Raw genomic sequence first — 5539 nt, 5'->3', positions numbered from 1 at the left:
GAACAGAACAAACCAAGGAGAACAGCACACCCTACCACAACACTGAAAACACCTGTTCGAGTGTCAGATTGGGTATTATTGATCATCAGATTGGGTATTATCGACCATCAGATTGGGTATTGCATTTGTCAATTCAACATTGTTTCTTTTCCTTTTGATCCTAGCTGTGTCCTGCCTGTCCCAGAAGTCATCCCCTTTGAAGAGCGGATGGTTCACAGCCCGCCCTTCGCGTTGGCTTGTGCTATAATCTTATAAAATAGAGTTTGTGATTAACATATTTAAAGAAAAGGCATCCCGGAGACTATGGCTCTAAAACTTCTATCTGTATTGCAGTCTTTTGACCTGGTCTATTTCGAAGGAAACGGCACACCATTCCGTAAGCCTTCTTAATACAGCCTGAGACACCGGCCACCTCTGGATTTAAGGCGGCGCTCCTGTCCTCGTGCCTGCGTGCAGCCGGCTTTGTCATGTGCATGTTCTGCACTAAAATCGACACATGTTCTTGAAGCATGTCTTTGTCGACTACATGGCCATTCTCTCCCCACACTGGTAGGAACAATAATACATCTATTGTACTCGGCACCCCATTTCACTCTTATGTAATGATTTTCTCCACATACACTGTTGGGAGTTGGGAGATGTTGTTTCCCTAATTTTTTTTTTTTTTTTTAAATTTGCCTGGATTTTCTAAATTCTCTTCCCCAAACGGTATTCCTTTTGTGGTCAGAGGACAAAAAACTCATACCAATGAAAGTTTATTCTAAGAATAAACTAAATTAATTAGCTACTTAATTAAGGGAACCCCATGTGGAGTTGAAAGAATGAATGACAGCAGCGGAAGATGGCTTCTGCTTTGTCACTGCTGAGAAATGGATGACGTCATATAAACATAGCCAGTTGGGTTTGCGGTGAGGATATGTCTCACTTTCTCATTTTTTTTTAACTTACTTTTTACGTACAGGGAAAAATGTTCATGTTTGATGATTAATTCTATGAGTCATGAAAAATTAATATGATTGTATAAATACCACAAAAGTCAAGACACAAGTTTCATCACCCTCTAAGATTTCTTCTCCCTCCCTTTCTTTTTATATTCCTTTTGTCATTCTCTTTTTTATTTAATTTAAAAAAATTTTTATTAACATATAATGTATTATTAGCCCCAGGGGTACAGGTCTGTGAATCACCAGGTTTGCACACTTCACAGCACTCACCATAGCGCATACCCTCCCCAATGTCCATAACCCAACCACCCTATCGTAACCCCCCTCTCCCCGGCAACCCTCAGTTTGTTTTGTGAGATTAAGAGTCTCTTATGGTTTGTCTCCCTCCTTTCCTACCCCGAAAACCCCCCACGTTGCATCTCCACTTTCTCATATCAGGGAGATCATATGATGTTGTCTTTCTCCGATTGACTTATTTCGCTAAGCATAATACCCCCTAGTTCCATCCACGTTGTCGCAAATGGCAAGATTTCATTTCTTTTGGTGGCTGCATAGTATTCCATTGTATATATATATACCACATCTTCTTTATCCATTCATCTGTTGATGGACATCTAGGCTCTTTCCATAGTTTGGCTATTATGGACACTGCTGCTATAAACATTCAGGGGCACATTCCTGTATATACACATATATATGTATATACATTTGTATGTATACATCAGATTATTACATTTGTATGTATACATGTATATACATTTGTATGTATGTGTGTGTGTGTGTGTGTATATATATATACATATATATATATATATATATGCAAATACCCAGTAGTGCAATTGCTGGGTCGTAGGGTAACTATATTTTGGACTTTCTGAGGAACCTCCATGCTATTTTCCAGAGTGGCTGCACCAGCTTGAGTTCCCACCAGCAATGTAGGAGGGTTTCCCTTTCTCTGCATCCTCACCAGCATCTGTTGTTTCCTGACTTGTTAATTTTAGCCATTCTGACTGGCATGAGGGGGTATCTGGTCATATTTTGAAGATCATATCTAGAAAACTTTGCCTTAAAAATGTCACAGAATTTTTGACCAATGTTTTCTTCTAAAAGTTTTACAGTTTTTACATTCTATACACTATTCTATGATCCACTTTGAATTGCCCAAACACTAGTCGTGGTTTTGATTTGTATTTCCCTGATGTCGAGTGATGTTGAGCACTTTTCCATGTGTCTGTTGGCCATCTGGATGTCTTCTTTTTTTTTTTTTTTTAACTTTTTAAAAAAAAAATTATTTAGATTTTATCTATTTGAGAAAAAACATGAGTAGGGGGAGGGGCAAAGAGAGCAGGGCAAGCAGACTCCCTGCTGAGCAGGGAGCCCTAAGCAGGGCTCCATCCCAGAACCTTGAGATCATGACATAAGCCAAAGGCAGATGCTTAACTGATTGATCCACCCAGCTGCCCCTTTCTTTGGTAAAAATATTAGATTGGCAGCTGACTTATCCACAGAGACCTGGCAGGCCAGAAAGAGCTGGCATGATATTTTCAGAGCACTAAACGAGAAAAACATGCAGCCAAGAATACTATATCCAGCTAGGCTATCATTGAAAATAGAAGGAGAGATTAAAAGCTTCCAGGACAAACAAAAACTGAAAGAATTTGCAAACACCAAACCAGCTCTACAGGAAATATTGAAAGGGGTCCTCTAAGCAAAGAGAGAGCCTACAAGTGGTAGATCAGAAAGGAACAGAGACCATATACAGTAACAGTCACCTTACAGGCAATACAATGGCACTAAATTCATATCTCTCAATAGTTACATCTGGATGTCTTCTTTGCAGAAATGTCTGTTCGTGTCCTCTGCCCATTTCTTGATTGGATTATTTGTTCTTTGGGTGTTAAGTTTGACAAGTTCTTTATAGATTTTGGATACTAGTCCTTTATCTGATATCTTCTCCCCTTTTTGTAGCTAACCCCTGAACCCAGCCTTTACTTCTGTCTCTGTAGTTGTCCCCTTTCCAGAATGTCACATGATGTTTTTTGAATGTGACATTTTTCACTTGGGATACTTGCAGTTGAGATTTTCAAATTATTGTGAGTATCAACAATTTTTTTATTAGAAAGCATATTTCAGTATATAGATTAGTAGGCATATTTCAGTGTATAGATAAACATGTTGTTTATCCATTCACAAGTGTGCCTCTAGTTTTTGATAATTAAGAATAAATTGTTAAAATTAATACAGGTTTTTTGTGACCATAAGTTTTAATTCCGTTGGTTACCTGTCTGGAAGTAGAATGAAGTGTTTGTTCATGTGTTAAGTGTGTATTTCACTCTATGAATAACTGCCAAAGGCTTTTATCAAAGTATGTGCAGCATTTTTAATTCCCACAAGAAATCTGTGGGTTTAAATTGCTCTGTATCTTTGCCAGTACTTACCAGCATAACTAAAAATAATTTCACTATTACAGTGGTTTTATAGTGATATTTCATTGTGGTTTTGACTAGTTTTTCTCTAACCATTAATGATATTGATCACATTTGCATTTACTTATTTGCCATTAATAATTTCTTTGGTGTAATGCATGTTTAAGTTTTGGTCTGATGTTTATGAGACTGTTTAATATATAATTGTTGGTTTTGAGGGTTCTTTATATATTTTGATAAAAGTATTTGTCTTTTCATGTCCTTAGTGTTCTTTTTGTAAAACAAAAGTTCTAATTTTGATGAAATCCATTTTATCAATGTAGTCTTTTATGGGTCATATTTTGGGTACCATATCTAGAAACCTTTGCCTTAAAAATGTTGCAGAATTTTTTACCAACCTTTTCTTCCAAAAGAAGGTTTTAAAATCTGTAGCTGTGACTCCAACAAGTATGTTTTTTCCTTTTCTTCTTCATTTTTCTTATTGGATGCTCTTTCGTGTCCATATGAATTTTACAAACAGCTTGTCCAAATCTACAAAAATTCCTGCTGAAATTTTGGTAAGCTGAAATTTTGTATAAATTGTGAATAGATTAATACGTTATCTGTATCTCTTTGCTTTTATTGCTTGGTCGCTCTAACAATTACTGGACGCATGACAAACATTTAAAATTCCAATTAAAATTAGCATTTTACCAGTTCAAGTAAAATGTTAATTTTAAAGCCACAGAGGTGTCTTTTTTCTTCATTTTACATAATTATTGTCATAAATATACTACTCCTACATATTTAATATATTGAAATTGCTACCAGAAAGGTTTGTAAATTTAGCTTTCAACATTTATAATAATTTTAAATAACAAGATAAGAAACTTGTTACCAAATAATTACCTCTTACCTCTATTATATACAACCTTTTACCTTCCTACTTACAGTCCAAATTTTGCCTCTGTAATCATTTTTCTTAAAACTGAAGGATTTCTTTTGGCACTTTTTTAGAGGAAAACTATTCACAAAATTTTCAATTTTCCTTCATTTTAGAATATCTTTTTTTTTTTTTAGAATTTATTTCTTAAGGATATTGCCACAGGATTGTGAATTTGTTTGGAGGTTGGTCCCTCTCTCCCCGTTAAACAGTTTAAATATGTTGTCCCAATGTCTTCCAGGCTGCATCCTTTCTAAAAGAGTTTCACAGAAATTCTAATTGTTAATTCCCTGTATACAAAATGTCCTTCTCTACTCTCTGCATTCAGGATTATATATTTTTACCTTTGTTTTTCAGCTCTTTCATCATGATGTACCTGGGTATGACACACTTTCCAAAGGTCGCTGACCTTCTTTAATCTGTGTGCTTAAGATTTTTCGACCAAATTTGGAAATTTTGCACTATTATTTCTTTTTTCCCTTTTAAAAAAAATTCTGAATAAGACCTGTCTTCTTTCCTTCTGGAACTCCAAAGTAACAAATGTTAGACATTTTTAGGTTTTCCCCAAGCCTCTGAGGCTTTAGTCTTTCACATTATACCATTTCATTCAAGAAATGGAATAAATTCTATCTATATATCATCAAGTTCTGGGACATCTTCATTTATCTTCAACTTTCTGCTTCTAAGCTCTCATGATGAATTTTTATTTCAGATACTATTAATTTTGGTTCTAATATTTCTAGTTAATTTTTAAGTATAGTTTCTATTTCTCTGAGAAGAATTGTATCTCTCCTTTTTTTTTAAGAGTTTATACCTCTACCATTTAGAGCACAATTATCATACCTACTTCATTTGTTTTTTATTTTAGTTTATTTTCAGCGTAACGGTATTCATTGTTTTTGCACCACACCCAGTGCTCCATGCAATCCGTGCCCTTGCCCTGGGAAAACCACCTTCGTGATCATGGTATCTCCCCTGCCAGGTAAGTACATCATTTTTTTAAAAATATTTATTTATTTATTTCAGAAAGGGAGAGGGAGACAGCATGGGGGAGAAGGATGGAGGAAGAGAGAGAGACTCTCTCAAGCCGACTCCACACTGAGCAAGGAGCCCACCGCAGCTTGATTCCACAAACCTGAGAGCATATGACCTGAACCAAAACCAAGAATCAGATGCTTAATCAGGTTGTGCCATCCAGGTTCCTCACTACCTACTTTGAAAACTTTCTTGATTTGGAGTTTGCAGAT

General features: G+C 35.8%; 1 pseudogene; it reads right to left on the bottom strand.

Annotated features, from left to right (window-relative positions):
• Window positions 1-5169: 5169 nt before the first annotated feature.
• LOC123392610 lies at window positions 5170-5282 on the bottom strand (annotated as a pseudogene).
• Between the last annotated feature and the right edge of the window lie 257 nt (window positions 5283-5539).

Source organism: Mustela putorius, unplaced genomic scaffold (genome assembly GCF_011764305.1).
Source record: "Mustela putorius furo isolate JIRA1106 unplaced genomic scaffold, ASM1176430v1.1 tig00000589_pilon_pilon_pilon, whole genome shotgun sequence".
Lineage (NCBI taxonomy): Eukaryota > Metazoa > Chordata > Mammalia > Carnivora > Mustelidae > Mustela > Mustela putorius.
This window is presented reverse-complemented; position numbering and strand designations above follow the sequence as displayed.